The sequence below is a fragment of the Stenella coeruleoalba genome (assembly GCF_951394435.1).
Source record: "Stenella coeruleoalba genome assembly, chromosome: 7".
Taxonomy (NCBI): domain Eukaryota; kingdom Metazoa; phylum Chordata; class Mammalia; order Artiodactyla; family Delphinidae; genus Stenella; species Stenella coeruleoalba.
The window spans coordinates 11,785,468-11,807,981 of NC_137153.1; the positions used below are offsets into that span (position 1 = coordinate 11,785,468).

Consider the following 22,514-nt stretch of genomic DNA (forward strand, 5'->3'; position numbering starts at 1 on the left):
TCGATGGAAGCTCTGATGAAATATCCAGCAGCAACAACCAGAAAATCTAAACTAAATTTGAATAAAAATATCTGTTCCAAACCTAGGTCGAAAAGAAGAAGAAAAGAAAGTGCAAGAGGGAGATGAGAGTGAGGGAGAAGAGAGACTTGACTAAATATTCTATCCAAGTACCTTGGCCTCATCGACATAAATTACATTTTAGAGGGCGAAAGATACAGTAATACACACTAACCTCTTCTACATATTTTGCAGGTAACAGATCATTCCTACTAATCTTCAGCCATGAAACTATTGCCAATGCATGGACACACAACAACGATTTACATACAATATGTCTGTAATTGTTACACTTCAGTTGTCACATTAATAAATCCTTAGTCGCAGGTGGGGGAAATCATTAGCATAAGCATTTCATTACAATGTGGGAAATTTTTTTTCCAAAAATGAACTAAACAAACTAAGTTATTTCACAAGGACATTGAACAGCTGTCAAAGGAAAACCACTTTTGGTCAAAACCAGCAGGAGTCTGATTCAGACGAATAATAATCAGGTTAAATGTGCATAATGACTATTTAGAGCCCGAGCCTTTTAGACAAGACAGGGCCCATGATAATTCTTTCTATATCATTACTAAAACTTTACTGCAGTGGTTTCGGTTAACACACTCTGTTCACCCCCAATGCATGTCAACTTACTGATGGCTGAGTGAAACAAAAACGTGACACTGATATTGTATGACTTGCAGGTCCTCTTTGAAGATGATGATTTTAATTAGCCGTAGATAAAAGATGTATACATATGTTGATTTGATTTGATGATGACTGTTTTTTCCCTTTATTCATTAAAAGTAGAAAGAAATTTCTAGAAAGTGATGGAAGATTCAAGAGAGAAACAGACAAGAGAGCCTAGTAGTATTATTTTGATCTGTTTTGGAGGTTCAGTTATTATGACAAGAAAAAATAATGTGAAAATACTGAAAATTAAAAGTTAATATTATCTCTCTGAGTAGATTATATGGTTGTAGACTTAGGAAAGTAAATTTGACGATGACTTTTAAAAGAATAATAAATGAAATCCAAAACTAAGATCAATTTTTTTCATCTATTCATGTTGAAAAAGTTATGAGGTAAACCCATCAGATGTTAAGTGAAAAATGAAAGAAAATAACGGCCAATGAATGAAATACATGCATCTAGAATAAGCAAAACTTTGTAGGTAAAACAGAAAGATCTCTATAACTTTATCTTATAAATTAATATTTGATTTGATAGAAGCAGTTGAAATATGCGTTTTCTGTCATAGTAAAAATTTTTTTCTATTTGTCCTTCTTCTCTTTGCCTCTTCCGTTCCCGCTCCTCCTCTTTTTCCTTCTTCTTCTGCTACTGTTACTAGCACAATTCCTATGCATCAGATAATAATGACAGCCATTCTGCCATGATTTACTCAGCATTTACCTTAAACCAGGGACTGCCGAAACTAGCGCCATTACATTACCTCATTTTATCTCATAATATACTTTATGAGGTCAGAATTATTAATTAATTCAGTTATTAATTTTTTCATTGAAGTAACCGTCTGACATCATTCAAATGGCTTTTTCCAAGTTCCTAGAGCTAAAACATATAGGGTTGGTGGTGACATCCAATTCTACCTGATTCCAGAGTCCAAGATCTTAATTGCTTTGTCAAGTTGTCTTCACCTGGCATAAGAGTTTTTCTAGGGCCAAAATGGAACAAAGGAATAGGTAGACTCCATAGACACAAGAGTACAACTAGAAAAAGGGAAATAACATTTCAAAAATAATCCATGATCTGTCAGTTTTCTGTTTTGACTGCTGGCTCACTGAACTTTTCCTTTTCTCTTTTTAAGCATAATCCGTGCAGTTTACCACCTCAAAAATGAGGGGAAGTGTCAGAGTGACAACACCAGCAACAAAGTCCTTATACCAGGAAAACCCCTCCTGGCAAGCCAGAGGTGGGGTAGGTGAGGATGGAAGTGTATAGAGTCACTGCCTCGTTACTCAGGACGGCCACTCCTTGTATCACAGCCCAGCCTGTGGAAGGGAGAGGCAAAGGAGTCTCTAGTAAAAAAAAATGCATGATAATTGGCAGGACTCCTAAGAAAACTCGGGCTGGTGTGCCAACGTCCCGGTCACTGCTTACGGGAAGGTGTTATACTCAAGGACCCCACACATCTCACACAGTGCCATATCCTACACGGCAGGCACACCCCTATGACAGGGTAGCCAGGACTGGCGGATTTCCAGAAGGACTCCCACCAAATTCTGATCCCGCTGTACAGCAGCTAGAAACCAGGCCAGATGCCCTCAGCTTCCCAGCAATGCTTAGCAACAGGTGGGAAGGAAAGGCCTGGGGCACAGCAGAGATGCTGGAGGCCCAAGTCCAGGTGAGTTCCACAGCTCCAGAGAACGCAAAGAATCGCAGTTATTAGATCCACAACACTCTGAACCAGAGACACGTCACTGTACACCATCAAAGGATGCTCGAGAGGCAGATCAGATAAGCCATGCAAGTAACAGCTTCTAGCTCACACGGATGAGACCAGACCCACAAAAAAATCCCACCATGGGGACCGCTTGCTTCTGAAGAAAACGTCACGGGGAGGAAGAAAGAAAAGAGAGACCTTTGACAAAAAGTAGAAACTTTTTTAGCACTTACCTGAAAACCTGAATTAATCCAAAACTGACTCTCTTGAACGGGACACCATTGAGTTATCTTTCAAAAGCCAGCTCAAGTTTGATCCCACAGTTGCCTCTTCCAAATACTCCTTCATTCAGATTGAATGTTCTCCCAAACTTTAAAATTACTTGCAGCAAAAAAGGAAATAAGTAGTCGTATACCTCTGGGTGGTATTGCATTCACCTTGACCGATCGACACTGAAAAGAAAATAACCACTTGTAGGGCTTAATTTTCTAAACACAGTAATTCACTTCAATTTTAGTAAACAGTGGGCTATTACTATTTAAAATAATGATATGTTTTCCTCTTTAGCAAAATAAGCAAATAGTAAATTCAATAATCAAATTAATCAATGAAATTAGAAGAGCAGCTGTTTTGACTCGTCTAGATAAAATGACTAAGATCACTTTTTATTTCAACCATTTATTTTGAAGTACAGTATTCTAAAACGGGTCCTTGCCTAGTGATAGAAAGTGAAATATCAATCAACCAGAAATGAGGCCTCTAATTGCTCTAGACATTTTTTTTCACCTCTTCACTGCTTATTAACCGTTCCATCAGAGAAATGAAAAAAAGATTATATGTGGTGACATTATAAGATCAATCAAGTGAGTCACTTCTGTAGATTCTATTTTAAAAAGGTCTCAAAGGAATCAGAGGCTAATAGATAATCCACGTGATGACTATTCTCCAATTAGCACTTAGGATTTATACACCCTACAATTCTGTAATGTCTTTGATTAGCATTACACGTCTAATGGTCAAAGGGATCTTATATGTGCAACAGAGGTAAAATTAATTTAGATAATACATAGGGTAAAAGTACATGTGATATTAGTGGACACTTTAATTGCTTTTAACTAAAATAAACATGGCGTCCCAGAAAACAACACTTATGTCAGCAGAAGCACTGATGGAGAAATTGTTACAAGGGGTTGGTTCAATACATGTTAAAAATGAACTAACCAAAATAAGTAAGATAGATCCAGAAAAAAGATTCTCTGATACAACAGGAATTCATCTTAGCTGACACAGCAGCCCTAACCACTTTCTTGAAGTCTCCTCCTACTGGGTCAAAATACCATGGTCAATAATCAATTTTTTAAGATGAAAGAAAAACGTAAAGCAAAACAAACTCTGAAGTTGATCTCTACTGCTCAGGCCCTGCATGTCAGGCTCTGATCGTTGCCACCCTCTTCACTTATCTTTCTCGGAATTACAGGGAACTACTCAAAATAAAAGCAAATCGCCGTCCGTCCGTCTTTGGCTTGACACTGCTCCACTGCATCAGAGTTGGTAAAAGGCCTTACAATTCACACACCACAATTGCTAGTAAGGTACTATAAGAATATTTCTTCTTATGTAAAAGAGGAGATGCTATTCTTTCTCTTTGATATTTGAGAAAACAGGTTTTTTACAATGTATAGAGATTTCCAATTCTGGCAGGCCTGGGGAACACATGTATTGAAGGGTCATTACCTAAATCCTGCAGAAAACATACTTTGCAGTACATTGTTGGTCTCACACTAAGTAAAATCTCCTCTATCATCCCCAACAATATACCTAAAACAGAAACTTTGAATGCAAAGGCCCCAATTCTCACAAAGATCCGAGATTACTTCATGAACTCATGGCAGGTTTGAAAAGCTTAATTTTCAATTCCATAATGAAGCATCAATCTTGGAAGAACCCAAAGCGGTCCCATGGGTCTCTCAACCCAAGTCTGTAATAACACCTGTAACCCCAAAGGCAATTTCACTCTGAAAAAAAGCATCCACAATTCTGCCCTTCAGAATTTCCATAGATTAAGATCAAAGAAACATTAGCTTATGATGAGGATAATTAAGACACAAGGAAACAAGCTACTATGAATGGAAGTCAGTATAAACAGCTAAATCATAGTTACATCACAATGGATGTCATACATTAGAATTATCTGATACATAATAAGGAATAACTTGTCTGAACTATGACAAATGATATTCCCCAAAAGAGCAAGTATCATAAAATTGATTTTCAAAAGGATAAATAATTTCTAATAGAAAAAATATAGTTTTTATTTTTTTAAATTTTGTAATGGAGTTTGTTTTTCAACAGCACATTAAAGAATCATGAGAGGGCTTCCCTGGTGGCGCAGTGGTTGAGAGTCCGCCTGCCGATGCAGGGGACGCGGGTTCGTGCACCAGTCCGGGAAGATCCCCCTTGCCGCGGAGTGGCTGGGCCCGTGAGCCATGGCTGCTGAGCCTGCGCGTCCGGAGCCTGTGCTCCGCAACGGGAGAGGCCACAACAGTGAGAGGCCCGCATACCGAAAAAAAAAAAAAAAAAAAAAGAATCATGAGAGAATCTGTAGACTGGAAACTAGGTCTGAAGACGATAATCAACATGGAAAAGAGAGATGCAAAAAGTCAGACATTTGAATAAAAGGTAAAACATATGATAGCTAAAATAAAAATTCTAACATACCTCCAATCTAGGTTCCAGGAATACAAATTAGAGAATATGGTGGAGAAACAATACAAGCCAAGATAATGAGTAGGGATTTCAGCATTGATAAAGGAGTGACCTCCTGTTACAGTAAGTTCAATATAACTAACCAGGCTAAATAAAAAATTAATCTAAACCTATGTACATCAGAGTGAGATGCTAAATCACCAAGGACATAGAGAAGGTTTTAAAAGCAGATGATAAGAATAGATAATTTATGAATGAATAGCTGACAGGACACATCTCAGAAGCAACTAGAAAAATAACCTAAGAGGGCTTCCCTGGTGGCGCAGTGGTTGAGAGTCCGCCTGCCGATGCAAGGGACATGGGTTCGTGCCCCGGTCCGGGAAGACCCCACATGCCGCGGAGCGGCTGGGCCCGTGAGCCATGGCCACTGAGCCTGCGCGTCCAGAGCCTGTGCTCCACAACGGGAGAGGCCACAGAAGTGAGAGGCCCGTGTACCGCAAAAAAAAAATAAAAAAATAATAACCTGAGGGTTCCCTTTTCTCCACACCCTCTCCAGCATTTATTGTTTGTAGATGTTTTGATGGTGGCCATTCTGACTGGTGTGAGATGATATTACATTGTAGTTTTGATTTGCATTTCTCTAATGATTAATGATGTTGAGCATTCTTTCAATATACTGTTGGTGGGAATGTAAATTGATACAGCCACTATGGAGAACAATATGGAGGTTCCTTAAAAAACTAAAAATAGAACTACCATATGACCTAGTAACCCTACTACTGGGCATATACCCTGAGAAAACCATAATTCAAAGAGTCATGTACCACAATGTCCATTGCAGCTCTATTTACAGTAGCCAGGACATGGAAGCAACCTAAGTGTCCATCAACAGATGAATGGATAAAGAAGATGTGGCAGATATACACAATGGAATATTTCTCAGCCATAAAAAGAAATGAAATTGAGTTATTTGTAGTGAGGTGGATGGACCTAGAGTCTGTCATACAGAGTGAAGTAAGTCAGAAAGAGAACAACAAATACCGTATGCTAACACGTATATATGGAATCTAAAAAAAAAAAAAAAAAGGTCATGAAGAACCTAGGGGTAAGATGGGAATAAAGATGCAGACCTACTACAGAATGGACTTGAGGACACGGGGAGGGGGAAGGGTAAGCTGGGACAAAGTGAGAGAGTGGCATGGACATATATACACTACCAAACATAAAACAGACAGTTAGTGGGAAGCAGCCGCATAGCACAGAGAGATCACCTCGGTGCTTTGTGACCACCTAGAGGGGTGGAATAGGGAAGGTGGGAGGGAGGGAGACGTGAGAGGGAAGAGATATGGGGATATATGTATATGTATAACTGATTCACTTTGTTATAAAGCAGAAACTAACACACCATTGTAAAGCAATTATACTCCAATAAAAATGTAAAAAAAAATAACCTAAGAGGGTAAAGAAAATAGGTGTCAGCTAAGAATTAAAGTGCCCTGCAGATCTGGCCTGACAAGAACAAGGGTAAAAACAAAAAATGGAAATCCTGATAGAGCTTACCACAAACATCTAACCCACATTCCAAAAGGAGTCCAGACACGATGACAAATTATCCCAGAAGGAAGTCCTAAGATTGAAACAAACAAACCAACAAACAAAAAGGTAATAGAGTGGTCAGCATGTAAATAAATCTGAACATCATCTGTATAAAATATTATGCTGATAATTTCTAGACTGAGAAATTAAATTTATCTTTAAAACACTAGACATTATTAGCTTATCAAGGAAGAAGGGGATTATCAAAATTAAGTGTTCTAGTGTCCCTGTATGTAGCAGGAGAGGGTTTAAATATTATTTTGCATTCACTAAATTTAGTGGGAAATTAAAATTTTCAAGAGTTACGATGAAACAGTAATAGTGTTTCAAAACAACAAAGGAACAAATTCTTAATGGAGAGAAAACTAACAAACAGAAAACTCATAAAATAGGCAAACCAGGAAGGAAAAGAAATATCAAAAATCTGAGACAAATAGGAATCAAAACATTTAAGATGGTAAAAGTGGAATCAGATATATCCCAATAAACAGAAATATATAAAAAGAAGACACATAAAATATTTCCTAGTTTAAATATTTTACATTTCAAAATTATAATATAAATTCAGAATTTTAACACTTGAAAAACAATAAAAGTGCACATTAAAATTTGTAGAATGCAACAAACAGATTTTCAAAAAACTGTGTGGTTATAAATTTTTTTCTTTTAAGGAAGAAAGAGGCTGATAGTTAATGATGTATGTATCTATTTAAGAATTAGGGGCTTCCCTGGTGGCGCAGTGGTTGAGAGTCTGCCTGCCGATGCAGGGGACACGGGTTCGTGCCCTGGTCTGGGAGAGGCCACAACAGTAAGAGGCCCGCATACCACAAAAAAAAAAAAAAAAAAAAGAATTAGAAGAAGAACAGAATAAATCCAAAGTAGAATTAAGATAATAATAAAGATCAGAAAATAATTGTATGAAATAGGATATAAACAGATCAACAAAGTAAATGGGAGACTTATTAAATTAAAAAATAATTCTCATCTGATTGAACAAGAAAGGATGGTAAAAAGAAACATAATGTAAAGAATTTAAATGGGAGACATAATTGTGTACAGAATTGAGATTTTAAAATAAAAATCTATAAAGAACTGTATGTAAATAAATGATGAAAAGGGAAGATTCCTAGAAAAACTCAGTTGATAAAAATTGACATGAGAAAAATTAGAAATCTTAAATGACATATAACCATTAAACACAAACAACTATTTATTATGAATCACCCTGCAAATAAATAAACCCTAAAGATTTAATAGGTGAGTTCTAACAAACCTCTAAGTAATGCATTATTCCAATAATATATACAATCTTCTAAAGAATAAGAATTAAAAGATAAGTAGTCTCAACTCATTTTTATGTGTTCAGATATAACCCTGACACCAAAAATCTACTGAGGAACACAGGGGCAAAAAGTCATTCTAAATTCAGCAATATGTACAAAAGACGATTAATGATGTAGAAGCTGGACAATGCTTTGAGTTGTTTTACGATATTTTCTATGTTATAAGATATTAGATGGTGCTTACATTTTAAAATATTACTTCATTTAATAGTCAAATATTAAAAGCCAACAAACTGAGATCAGAGAGCATGTCCTAAACTACATTGCTGCATAGTTAGCTTACTTAAATCTTCCCATTCTTAACAGAAAATACAACATGGATGTTAAGTAGGGCTATGATCTCTGACTTTGATCAATACATCCATAAAAATGACATATGTGAATACCACTTTAAATATTTCCTGAAATAATAAAATGTTAACAAACATGAACTCAAAATTTCTTTGTCTGACTCTTCAAACTGAATGCTAAAACAGGATTGGTATGGCTCAAAATAGTGATTTATGACTACTGCTGTTTCCACAATCAGAGAATCAGGAGGAAGAGTCAGCAGGATACCGGCTTGAGGAAAGGTAAAAGGCATGGAAGATTAAAAAAAAAAAAAAATGTGTATAAATTTTTCTGTGAGATTGTTACCTAAAATAATTCTGCTTATAGAATAGGAAAGGGAATAAAGCTTGTTTATAAAAATTCGTATAGATTTAATAGGCTAAGATCTTTACATCACACTGTTTTGAATACAATAATATGTAAAAAGTTCATAAACAGAAACCTCAATTAAATAGAATTGCACAACCAGTAGGGCGAGCGCTCATACCCTGTGATGTAGCCCAGCCCAACAGGAAGAAAGACTTCTTTCCCATCAAGGACTCAGCCATGAAAAGCGATGGACTCTGTTTACTATGGCCCTTCCAAATCCCTTTTCCTCCCTATAAAAGTTCTCCTTCCCTTGCTGTGCGGGGACTTACACGTGGCTCCCCATGGTTGCCGATCCCTAATTGAAATTCTCTGCTGATCCCAAATAAACCCATTTTTGTTGGAGAAATACATGGCAGTCTATTTGTTTTGGGTCAACAAACCATAGAAGTTTAATGCAAAAACTACACAAAAACAAAGATCAAAACCAAAAATACCTAGAAGAAGTCATGGGAAACTATGAAAATGACTTGCCATTTTAGTAACTTGAACTACAATTTGTTTTCACCAGGCATAGTAAACGTAATTTTCAGGGAGATATGCATTATATCAGGGAAGGCGTACCTACTGAAATATGGATTTTCTGTCATCTAACTTACACTTGAAATATAATGCATTTACCTGTCTGTATGACATAAAAGTATTTGTATAAAATACTTTACAATTTATATCTAAATTCTTATATTTTGTGGGAAAAGTTGAAATACAGTATTCCAGTAGAAATCTAAGGGGTCCCAACATAAATTGTTCATCATTCACTAAAAGACATCTTATTTCCAGATAGTAAAAACCCTGTTTCTTATAAATGGATAGTGGTGAAGAAGAAATAAATTACGAGAAAAGGAGAGAGGAAGGGAGAGACAGAGAGAAAGAGAGAGAGATTTGTGACTATGTATCAGTGAGAGAGATGCAGATTCTAAAAGTAATGACCATTTCTTTACTTTCATTCTCTATATTTTTCTGAAAACTAAGTTCTAAATAAGCACTGTATTTCCTTAGTGGTCTAAAGAGGAAGAGCATAGAAAACTCTGGAATACAGCTTTCTTTCAACAGCCCCCCAAAGTATAAGAGCAGATATTGGGAGAAAATATAGGTAGCAGACAGCCATCTATCTATTTTTACCTGACATTATGGAAAATTTCAAACATAAATACATGTCACATAGAGGTAAGAGCGAGTGAACTCACATATACCCATCATATAGCTTCTGTGATGATGAATTCATGGTAGTTTTCTTTCATCTATATCCGCACCCGCTCCCTCCACTATCAATGAATTATGTTGAAACAAATTCCATACATCAAATACATTCCATATATCCTATAAATCTATCAAGTAAATTTCAGATATTCTGTATTTCAGCACAAACATATACAACATAAGGGCTCTCCTTAAAAATCATATTCACGTCATCATCACACCTAATACCTGACAAAAAATACTTAGTATCATCCGATATATCTATACACTGCTCATCTCTCTAATTTTCTCATAAGAGTTGCCTTGTTCAAATCAGAATTCAAAGAAGATGCACACATTGAATTTTGTTGATATGTTTTTTGGCGTCTCTTTGAATATAAAGGTAACCTCTTTTTTTGTTGTTTGTTTGTTTTTCCTGCAATTTGTTTTCAAAAGAAACCAGTTCTGTCTTCTGTTATAGAATGATTCACAACATTCTGCTTATGTATTCCTGTATTGTCATGTAACATATTTCTCTGGCCACTGTATTTCCTGTAATCTGACTGTTAGGTCTTAAGTTTTTATCTATTTCTTGTTCAATTTCTTATTGAGTAGGAGAATTTATACGATAATAATGTGTACATCTATCAGAAAACACATTGTCTCTTTTCTCTTTCTTTCCTGTCATTTCTTTCCTCCCTTCCTTCCTCATTCCCTCTTTCTCTCCCCCTCTCTCTTTTTTTCTTTCTCTCTCTCTTTTTCTTTCTTTCCTGTGATGTTATTCAGTCAATGATTATATAAGCCCAGGTCTATTATTTCACTGGGGACTGTAAATAAGTGATTTTTCTAATACTTTCTAACAATTATTCCTTCTTCAATTATTAGCTGGAATGCTTCTGTGAAGAGAAAGTTTCTCTCATCAAGATTTCAGTAGAGACACAATGGTGAAGTATTTATAAGAAAGACAGTCTGAAATTTGATTCTTTCCCATTACTTTCAACTTTCTAAATAATGATTATATTTTATTAACATTCTCTAAAGGTAAGAAGTTAATTTGTTTTTTAAATTATGAATCTGTTGGCAGTGACGGTCATATTTTCTTTTGAACTCATGAATTTTAATAAATTTGACATGCTGTAATTCATTGAAACTGTTACTCTATTTTTTGCTCAAATGATTTTATGTTTGGCCAAATGAGCGGTTCTTTGAGTTTGCTTTCAACCGCTTTGGCCATGACCCCAGTAGTCTTATATAGATTGTCTCCTAGCTTTGTGGTACAATAATGAGTTCTAAATTCACATTTTATATTTTCTACCCCAGACCTGGAATCATCTGTTTCTTCATGTAGATCTGGTCCTTTATGATGGTTTTACATTTGGTGGTTTATGAATTTCACTTTAGTCCTAATGAGCATTTTAGATGGTTAACTTCAAGAATTCCTAGGGTCCAGACTACTTCATTGCCATCAAACGTTATGGAAACCTACATGTCCTCACCTGTAGCTTTGCGTCTGAAAGGGTTCCTTCTAATCTCAGCTGCTGTTCTCAGTCTTCCCCGCTGCCCTTTTTGCTTAGTAAATTTTGGCAACTTGGGAACTCTCAGGCTGTTTGGGCTCCTCTCCCCCTTTTTTGTGTCCTGAACACTTGCTGAGGGCATAGAGCATCACTGCTAATGGTAGTTTGTCCAATTTGAGGTTTCGCGGTTACTCTCTGTCACTTGGTTTTGTTTCAAGTATTTTTGTGGGTATTTCTAGGTTAGTTGCCTTCTCCGATTTTGTGGGTGGTTTTGGAAATATTCAAATACTACAGAGCTACTGACATCTTACTGTTATCATCTGAAGATACTTATTTAAATAATGTGTCACTAATTTCCATACTTCCAGATTTCTCTAATGTGCCAGATACTAGTCTTTATTTTTTCAAGATTCTTCCTGTATGCTCAGAAGAAATATCAGTACAGTCAGCTTGGGCTGTGATAGGGGAGAAGAAAATGGTTCGTGAATTTTCTTGCCTGATGGTTTACAGGGGTGTCTAGTAATTGCTGTGTTGCACCGAGTATACAAGATGCATATAAGGGGGGATAGAATGCTAGTTACCATCAGTCATTTGGAAAATAGTTTTGAATGCCTATGAGGGCAACACATGTTCAAGACACACGTATCACTGGACTAAGTGGAATAAGGGAGAAAGTTTTATAGAGGATACAAAGCACGATTACCCACTATTCCACAGAAAAAGGAAGATACAGATGAACACAGGACCGTGAAAAAAGGCACTTTAAAATAGAGTTGATTTTACAAATCAGAGCGATAGACAATATCTATGTTGTTGAAATTTCATGAGGTCTGCAAATAACAATAATAATGATCATAATTTAATATACACCAAGCATAGTGCTATATGTTCTCATGTATATTATGTCACTTAATTTTTACGATTCTCTAAGGTAAGTATTATGCCTCCCATTTTACGGGTGAGTAGACTGAGGCTGAGGAAAGTTAAATAACTCACCCCAGGGATCACAATCTGAAGGTGGCAGAGTCTTTCCAAACATTGAGCTCTTAACTATACAACACTGTCTACTTAATCATAGAAAATCTACATGCCAAACACCAAATAAATTAATTAAACCTCTGACTCATAACAGAGGACAAAACTAGCCAATAAACAAAATGAAGCATATACTATAAATAACAGTAAGAAACATTCAAAACTTTATATTAAAACCACAATGTAATGTAGATAACAGATCCTAGGTTATGGTTTAAAACAAAGAAAGGCCCAGAAAGAAACCGGGCCCCTGATATGAAAAGGCATGCCAAATGCTCTTGGGAGAGGTACTGAGATACAATGACTTAAGAAAAAGATAACATAAAATTAATTTCCCTTTGACCCAACTTTACCAGCTCTGACTATAGAAATGATTTTTACAAATACTTTTCAATCCTCTAAAGCTGAGAGAGATTATTAATTATTTGACTACACCAAACTTACTATATAAGTTTTCATTTATCTTCCTTGGGATATAAAATTTGTTTTTAAAAGAAACTTTCTGCAACCTTTATCTGCTCCTAAATTCATTTCTTTACACACAAGTGTTTCAGCCTAGCTCCAGTTAATGGCTTATTAGCATAACATTTCACTTCTTGTACTTAATTTAAAAGATATACCATCTATTCTTGTCGAAATCTTTATGAGTACTACCTAAAAATAATTAGTTTTCTGTTCAAAAATGCTTTTGTAATATTCCATGAGGTCTTATCTGTTATACTGCTTTTAGTGCTTAACTCTAATACCTGATAGCTTGTTGTAAAATCATTTACTTGTTCCCCATTTTGAAAGAAGAATGAGGGATTCTAATTCTAACATTATAAATGAAAGCTTGATGTGGAGATAAATGAATTATCTCAAAGACAGGGACCATTTCTTGACAATCAGAGAAGTGAATTATGTGACCTACAAATGTCTTTTCTGATTTTTTAACTAGCTTATTTGTATCTTTTGGAGGAGTCCATTTTACTTCTCTTTATGCTTTCTGTAACCTTTACATTTAACCAGACATTTACTTTTACCTCTAAAAGTTTATGTGACGGTAGTTTATTTTGAGCTCAACTCAGTGGGCATGAACTTTACAAGAGCAACGCAGTGATGGGAATGGATCCTATGCACGTGGGCTAACATCTTATCTGTTTGGTCCATGGGAAGGGGGAAGGGAAAGAGAGGTTGGTTATTAAAACTCAGTGTGTACATGGCATTGTACTAGGTGCTCAAATAATTCATTAGCCCTCACAAAAGCCCTCTAAATGACAATAATTATTATCTATTAACATCATTTTCTATACACTAGATAATCAAGGTGTCGTACTTTAAATAAGAAGCAGAGTTTCTCCAGACTCACAGACATAGAGAACAGACTTGTGGTTGCCAAGGGGGAGGGGGTTGGGAGAGGGATGGATTGGGAGTTTGGGATTGGCGGATACAAACTATTATATGCAGGATGGATAAACAACAAAGCCCTACTGTAGAGCACAGGGAACTATATGCAATATCCCATGATAATCCATAATGGAAAAGAATATGAAAATGAATGTAGATATATATATATATACATATATGTACGTATAGATATACACACATCACTCTGCTGTACAGAAAAAGTTGACACAACATTGTAAATCTACTATACTTCAATAAAATTAAAGTTTAAAAACTGCAGGGTTTCTTTACAAGTCTTTCTGACTCAAAAATCTGTGGTCTAGACTTCTCCATCTTTTTTTTTTTTTTTTTTTTTTGCGGTACGCGGGCCTCTCCCGTCGTTGCGGAGCACAGGCTCCGGACGCGCAGGCTGAGCGGCCATGGCTCACGGGCCCAGCCGCTCCGCGGCACGTGGGATCTTCCCGGACCGGGACACGAACCCGTGTTCTTTGCATCGGCAGGCGGACTCTCAACCACTGTGCCACCAGGGAAGCCCTAGACTTATCCATCTTTTATTGTGTCATTCCTTTGAGGATATGCTTTGCACAGCCTGGAAAATCAAACACCCATTTCCACACGTCTCAAGGTGGCTCCCTCTGCTGGACACAGGAGACGGATGCACCGCTAAGAGACGTGGAAGGCGCACGTCTCAGGGTCTCTGGAACAGTACCTCCTGTGACGAAGTGCTTCTCACCGGTGTGGTAGCCCCGGCAGAGGAAGAAAGACCCGTGCCTGACTCTGATGGTGCGTGGAGTCAGCTTCCCCCTCAATTTCCATATTTACACACTCACGTTAACTCAAGGAGGCATCTTCCCTCCATCATGGACAACATAACACGGAGGTTCAGACCTACAATGCCATGGTGGTTTTGCACCACTGGGACTTGGCTGAGTTGAGACGACCTTTTCCAGCATCCTCTTGCCCGTGTGGTCCTCAGGGAGAAACAAGTGTGAGATTTGGGAGGTGAAACCAACGCCACAGCCACCAGCCCCTGGAATCCAGTGTGGACCATCAGTGCCACTGCCACTCACACTTGTCTCTGTGCTCTGTTGCATCACTTGTGGGCGTGGGGCTGGACCCACAGCAGCCTGGCTCCTGGAGCAGGAAGTCCCCCTCCAGCTTTGCCAAGTCCCTTTCAGCGCCCGTGACTGTGTAAGGTCTCATCTCACTAATGAATTGCTTATTCACCATCACCCCTGCTAGCTTGACTTCCTGATTGAATCCTAAATAGTCTACTTGCTGGTTTCCATACAGCTGATACATGGCCATGATCCAAACTTCAATCTAGCTGCTCTGTCCCCTTCACCAGCGTGAATACTGGCAGCGGGGAGAGGAAGGAGAGTGAATTTTCGTACACAGTAATAATCACATGACTCTAGTGCTTCTCCTTTTGCTCTTTTATGTGTACATGATTAAAGGAAATGCATTATTACTGCTACAGTCTGTATTGTACCACCCGACATTCAGCGTTCCAAATACCTCTCCATTAGATACTACTTATTAACAAAGTAAAAAAAAAAAAAATGTCCTGGGCATGAGAGCTCTTTATTATCTTTCATTCATCATGGTAAAGCTTTTTCATATCAAATTATATAGTCACTCAAAATGGTCACCTTTCCTAAACGCACCTTTTGCAGCTATAATCTATCCATCTGCATCTAGGTGATTTCAGCCTCTCAAATGGTTGAGAAACGCCTGCACTGGGCAGTTAATCCCATTTATGTTCTGAGTGACCAATTTGTGTGTTCCATTACCTGCTATAATATCCCCACTGTACCTAATGTATAGTTGACTGAACAGCTCTGATCTCACCAAAATGCTTTTTCTCAGTCAATTGTTTTCATGGTCTCAGATTTCCAGAGGGAATCTGCCGGGAACTTTGTAGCAAATAATTATCGAAGAGGACTAAACCTGCTACAAAATTTCCTCAGCTTTTATTGATAGCATCTTCACATTATCAATATCTTTATAGTTTACTTAAAATCCTTGGTTTAGAAAGTGTTAACAAGGGAAATCTGCCAGTTTCCAAGCCCCAATATCAGGCCAAGAATGTGGATCCTTTAATGATAGTATAATTCATAATTTCTCTTATAAACTGTTTCAAGAGCATTATTATCTCTAGAGACAAAAGATTTTTGCCATAGACAAAAGAAATCATTTCCTTTCAGTACTTAAAGATGATGATGCTGAAATATATATGTCACCTCCAATAGTTAGCGAAGTGATTGGATTCAGATTCTACATGTGCACGACAGAGCATTTCTTACATTGAAAATCTCCGGTCCGTGCTTTTGCCAAGAACAGACATTGACTAATACCCAAGTGTTAGATTTAATAGCAACCTTATTTACTTTATACTTTATATATTTATACAAATCAGATGAAGCCTACAAAGTTTTTCCTCTTAGTTGAATGAACGTATACATAAGGGCTGTTTTCTAGCCAATACATAAGATTACTCCTATAAGTCTCACCTTATCCACACACTGGAACTGATAAATGAGATAGGATCACCAGAATTATTTTTATAAGGGGCAATTCACCTTAAAATAGTTTCTGAGGGCTTCCCTGGTGGCGCAGTGGCTGGGAGTCTGCCTGCCGATGCAGGGTACACGGTTTCGTGCCCCGGTCCGGGAGGATCCCACATGCCGCGGGGCGGCTGGGCCCGTGAGCCATGGCCGCTGGGCCTGTGCGTCCGGGGCCTGTGCTCCGCGGTGGGAGAGGCCACAGCAGTGAGGGGCCCGCGTACCGCAAAAAAAAAAAAAAAAAAAAAAAAGTTTCTGAGTTCCAAGTTCCCTTGGCCCGAATTACAAACAGTATGCAGATATCTGGGCAATGCACATTTTATATATAACTTTGAGGATACTATTTTAAATTCATGCTTTAAAATTCTGAAGTGCATAACGTACGGTAAGTTAAATGTTTATTCTCCACCCTTTGCATTTTTTTGCATAAAAACTATGTTAAGTCTTAGAGCGACTTCTCACGGTCTCTCCATGTCCCTTTTCTCTTTTCTCTATGGGGACAACATTCTTGAATGGGCCCATGGCCACTCGGCATAAACAATTCACTGCACAGTCTCTGTTTCAGATTAGTACGTCCATGTGACTAAGTCCTGGCCAACAGGATCTCATGTGTTTTCCTCCTGGTACCTTTCATCGATATACCGGCATCAGCCCTTGCCCCTCTTCCTTTCCCTGCCCTTGTTCTGCTGTCTGGAATCTGGATGCTGGAACAATGGTCCATGAGGGTGAGAACAATGCCTGAGAAAGGACCTAACGTTAAGCTAAAAGAAGCCTGGAATTGGGGATTTTCTGGAACAGAGCCAATTAACCCGTGCCAGCCAGGATGCCTATCTCCACACTGGTACATGTGAGAATACCAATTCTATATTGTATAATCCTTTTTATTTTAGGGTTTATCTAAGGCACATCATAACCTTATTCTAACTGGTGCAGTAACTATAAACTGAAGAATTATCAGTGATGCTTTTGCTCTCAATATAGCTAAATTTGTGATTAGTATTTATTAGCTAGAGTATCCAATATATTGAATATAACCATTAACTGTCTGTCAAACCAAGGGCCTTAACTGAAACAAAGGCAAATATCTAGCCTGTTAGCTATACGTGAAAGCAGTGTGAATTCTTTATATCATTGGAAGGAAGGAGACAGTTCTTCCTTCAGCTAGTTTAAACTGATTCAATTTAGGTTTTCTAAAACATATTTTTAGTGTAGATACATAGAAGGCTATCTGACACAAAGTCCATATTCAATAGTGATAACAGCTAATGTATTAATACAATATGTGGCAAGCATCATTTTTAGGATTTTTACTTGATTGATACATTTAATCTGTATAAAACATTTTGAATTTGAAAGTACCTTTTCCCCCCTCTGACAAGCTCCCTAGCAGATTCTCAATTAGCTTTTTAATTTCCCCTCAAGGGCATGATGGGATTTCTAGGCCCCCTTCCTACACGGGAACTAGGTCCACTCAGGAGAACTAAATATCAGCTCTCTCCCGTGACTCCTTCCACATTTATGAAACACGTTGGTCTGACGGAAGCCTATGCAGTAGTTTCTTCTCTGAGTCTAAAACTTAAAGGAGGGAATAGCCCTCTTCTCCTCAAATTCCTTTCAAACTATCTCAAGGAATCAGGCTTGAAGAAGATAATTTGGGACACTTATGTCTCATCACTGGCTTTGCAAAATCTCTCTGGGCATCACCTTCATTTTCTTGGCCTCCAATGATGGGTCATTATTCATTTTTCCCTCTACTTCCTGCTGTGTAGGGATCTTCGTGAGCCCCTGTTCTCTCCAACCACAGACTCATGGCTTATCCTGAATCATTCTCAGCTGCAGCTATATCATCTCCTTAGGGGATATTAGGTAATATTAGAAGTCTTTTGAGTTGTTGTCACAGTAACTGACACAAAACACTGACGTTTTGGGTGCAGTGTCTAAGGATGCAATTCATTGCTTATTGAACAAAACTGGTCCCACAGAAAGAGGACTGCTTCTCCCAAAATGATAGAATCACACATGTTGAAACACTCCGATGAAATGATAAAGAAGGTGCAGGGATGGAGATGAGCTTAATAGAACTGAACGTACATTCATAAATCATAAAGAGCTCGACAACCTCATCCTACTAATGAATTACTGCTTCTTTCCCACTTTAAACATCCCTCTGGCCCTTTATAACCTGGCCCTAACATCTGCTCACCCTCAATTAACAGAGTATCCCACTTGGTCTTTATACTTGGCCATATGAAGCTTATTTTAATACTGCAAAGATGTCAAACTCTCCCAAGAACTGCACTATTTTGACACTAATGATTTCCTCTGCTTGGGCCATTCATCCCCTTTAAAATCATATTAAACTTGTAAAGATTTACATCGGTTTACATTTCTATTCATCTGAGAAAACTGGTTTTGACCTGCTCAGGTTGACTTTCATATTCCTTCCTATGAGCAGAGAGAATCGAATACATTATCAATGGGTCTCTTTACATTGGTTGTAATGATTGGTTTACATTATAAATTAACAAAGATTTAACAAGTTCTGCAAAGGAAGACAGTTGGTTTAATCTATGTATCTTTAATGTCTAGCAAAGCATATAACTTATAGTTGATTTTTCAAGAAATATTTGTCCAAAAAGCAAATTAAAAGAGGGCAAGGAGAACTTCTAATCCAGTCAAGATGGTCTTTACTCGTCCTCTTTCCTTCCTGCTCCTCCCTGTTAAGTACAGCTATGAACCCTGAAAACCATGCAAAAGGCAGCAAAAGGAAAACTTGTAAAGGTAGAAAGAGGAACATGAACTGGTTTGGGAATGCCAGGACTAGACGGATATCATAGCAGCTGGTTGTCAAATAGCCCCCAGCTCAAGAGAAGAAGATGACCTGGGCCCGGCATGTCCCAACCCCCAATCTCACAGTGGAACACAGCCCAGATAGGCTCATTCCTCCTCCAGACCAAGTGGGAATCCTCCCAACAACTCAAGGTGAACTTCGCACCACTGTCAGGGTGGCAGATAGAGAGTTCCATTAACAGAGGAACAAAAAAACACAGAGGAAGCAAATAGAAAAAAAAATAATAAAATGGCAGACTTAAGTACGATCCTATCAATACTGCCTTAAGTGTAAACATCTAAATATACCAATCAAAGAGGGAGGCTGGCAGAGCAGATTAAAAATAATATGACCCAACGATAAGCTGTTTGCAAGAAATTCACTTCATACCGAATGACATAGGTATATTAAAGTAAATTATATTTATATAATTTATATATTATATATTAAATATATATATGTTTATATTAAAACTTATATTAAAGTAAATGTTTATATTAAAACGTATATTAAAGTAAAAGTTTGGAAAAAATAATATTGTGGAAAGATTAACTGAAATAAAGAAGTAGCTAAAATAATAGCTGATGAAGTAGACTTTGGAGCAAAGAAGATTTCTACTGACAACCTGGGAAATTACAGATGATGAAAAAATCAATCCACCAGAAACACATAACAATCCTAAGTGTGGACTCAATAAACAACAGAGCCTCAAAATACATAAAGAAACAAGTGACAGAGCTGAAAGGAAAAGAGACAAATCCACAATCACAATTTAGGACTTAAATATCTTCCTTTCAACAACTGATAGGGTTGCTAAGCAAAAAACAGCAAAGACTCAAAATAACACAATCAACCAACAAGATCTAATTGACACATATGGAGCTCCTCACCCCACAAAGGCAGAATACACAGTGTCTTCTCAAGTTCCTATGGAATATTCACTAAGGAGGACCATATCCTGGGCCACGATACAAATGTCTGTCAAAGAATCAAAATCATAAGAATAAGAAATGTCAAAGAATCAAAATCATACAGAGTGTGTTCTCTGAGCACAGTGTAATCAAACCAGAAATCAAGAACAGAAACACAATAGCAAATTTCCTAAACATATGAGTAGATAAAGTAAATAAATAAGTCATAGGCCTAAGAGAAAGTCTCAAAAAAGTATAGATCTAAATGAAAATTAAAAATACACTGTATCAAAATATATGGGATACAGCTAAAGCAGTACTGAGAGGAAAATGGAAGCACTAAGTGCAACAGTAGAACAAGGAAAGACCTTAAATCTAGTTCCTATCTCAAGAATCTAGGAAAAGAAGAGGAAGACAAATCCAAAGAAAGCAGAGGAAAGAAATAATAATGAACAGAGCAGAAAAAAATGAAATTAAAAACAGAAACCCAATAGAGATAAATCAATGAAATAAAAGCCTTCATCTGGGCTTCCCTGGCGGCGCAGTGGTTGAGAGTCCGCCTGCCGATGCAGGGGACATGGGTTCGAGCCCTGGTCCGGGAGAACCCCACATGCTGTGGAGCGGCTGGGCCCGTGAGCCATGGCCACTGAGCCTGCGTGTCCGGAGCCTGTGCTCTGCAACGGGAGAGGCCACAGCAGTGAGAGGCCCGGGTACAGCAAAAAAACAAAACAAAACAAACAAAAAAGAACCTTGATCTTTGGAAAAACCAATAAAATGGATAAACGACTAGCAAGACTGACAAAAAATATAAAAGGGAAGACACTAATGGTCACTATCAGGAATGAAATAGGAGATATTCATTATAGGTCTTGCAGCCATTAAAAGGTTAAAAAAAGAAAATACAATGAACATCTTTACGCTCACAAATTCATAAATCTTTGGAAACTACACACTACCAAAACTCAGTCAAGATGAAAGAGATAACGCGCATAGCCTTATATTCATTACATAAATTGAAGTGCAATCAAAAAACTCCAAGCCCGGGTAGTTTCATTGGAGAATGCTATGAAACACTTAAAGAAGAGTTAATGCCACTTTTACACAATCTCTTCAAAAAGATCAATTCACAATTCACTTAATGAGGCCAGTTTTAACCTGATACCAAACCCAGACAATGGTTACAGAAAAAAGGAATACTAGGGAATATCTTCCATGAACTTAGACACAAAAATCCTCAACAAAATATTTATAGATCAAATTCAAAATTCATGAAAATAATTATACACCATGATAGTGCAATTTATTCTAGATATTTAAGGCTGGTCAGTATTCTAAATCAATCACTGACATCTACTATATCAACAAGCTAAAGAAGAAAAATTTTGATCATATCCCTTTAAGCAAAGAAACACTGGACACAATCTAACACTCATTTAAGACAAAAAATAATAAATCTCATCAAGTTAGAAGTATCTCAACTTGATAAAGAGCATCTACAAAAATTCTACAGCTGACATCTTAGTGGTGGAAAACTGACTAACGACTCCTTAAGATTTGTACTTAGCAATGATATCCAACCTCACACATTTATTCAGCAGAGTACCAAGAGTTCTATTCACTATCATAGGCATGAAAAAGAAATAAAAGACATGCAGTTTGCAAAGAAAGAAATAAAACTGTGCCTAGTTGCAGATGACATAATTGCTGACATAATATATCCTAAGAAATCAACAAAAAAAATTCCCAGAACTAAGAAACAAGGTTGCAGCAGGATTACAGGATACAAGATCAACACAAATAAACCAGTTGCATTTCTACGTGCTAAAAGTGAACGCACAGAAGTCAAATTAAAAACACAATACCCTGTAAAAGTATTCCTAAGCAAATAAAATACTTAGATATACACCTGACAGAACATACGTAGGATCTTTATCTTGAAATTCATAAAGCATTGGTGAAACAAATGAAAGAAGACCTGCATAAGTGAAGAGAAATGCTATGTTCATGAATTGAAGAATTAACACAGTAAAAATATCTATTTTCCCCAAATTAATCTATAAATTTAATGTAATCTTTTAAATGTATAGCATGATTTTGTTGACATAAACAAGCACATTCTAAAGTGTTTATGGAAAAGCAGAAGATTTACAATAGCTAAAACAATCTTGAAAAAGGAAAAGAAAATGGGGAGTATCACTATTAATTATTAATAAGGCTTAGTGTATAGAAAGCTGCAGTAACCATGACAGCACGGTATTGACAGAGGAATAGACAGAGATCAATGGAACAGAATAGAGAATCCAGAAAC

The 22,514-nt window shown here is 37.2% G+C and overlaps 1 protein-coding gene across 11 annotated transcripts in view; it reads right to left on the minus strand.

The window, feature by feature from the left end:
* LOC307189184 (uncharacterized protein) overlaps positions 1-22,514 on the minus strand; it is a 408,683-nt gene that overhangs the window by 101,360 nt on the left and 284,809 nt on the right. For all 11 annotated transcript variants that reach the window (XM_079926999.1, XM_079926991.1, XM_079926990.1 and 8 more), the window contains one exon: positions 2,680-2,898. The gene's annotated coding sequence lies outside the window, so the exon portion shown is untranslated. The remainder of the gene's footprint in view (positions 1-2,679; positions 2,899-22,514) is intronic.